Source organism: Myotis davidii, unplaced genomic scaffold, assembly GCF_000327345.1.
Source record: "Myotis davidii unplaced genomic scaffold, ASM32734v1 scaffold2053, whole genome shotgun sequence".
In the NCBI taxonomy this organism is placed as follows: domain Eukaryota; kingdom Metazoa; phylum Chordata; class Mammalia; order Chiroptera; family Vespertilionidae; genus Myotis; species Myotis davidii.
The window spans coordinates 77,798-78,053 of record NW_006284252.1 but is presented as its reverse complement, the minus strand read 5'-3'; the positions used below and the strand labels follow the sequence as shown (position 1 = coordinate 78,053).

The 256-nt window shown below is 59.8% G+C and overlaps 1 protein-coding gene across 1 annotated transcript in view; it reads left to right on the top strand.

The window, feature by feature from the left end:
- LOC102754470 (hyaluronan synthase 1-like) overlaps positions 1-256 on the top strand; it is a 46,983-nt gene that overhangs the window by 39,934 nt on the left and 6,793 nt on the right. The window lies entirely within an intron of this gene.

The window sequence follows — 256 nt, the reverse complement described above, 5'->3', positions numbered from 1 at the left end:
CGACCCTTGAGTCCACAGGCCGATGCTCTAGCCACTGAGCCAAACCGGTTAGGGCCAGAGGATTCTTTTTTATTTTTACTTTTTTTTACAAGAAAGGGGATGCTATCCTTGGCTTGGGAAAGCCCCAGGCGTCTCCCTTCCAGAAACCACCCATTCACCTTGCCCTCCCCTCTCTGTCTCCCGCAGGACGTGCCCAAACCCAGCCGGGCAGCCCGCCAGTGCTCCGGCCCGGCCCGGCGGGTGCTCACCCTCGCCT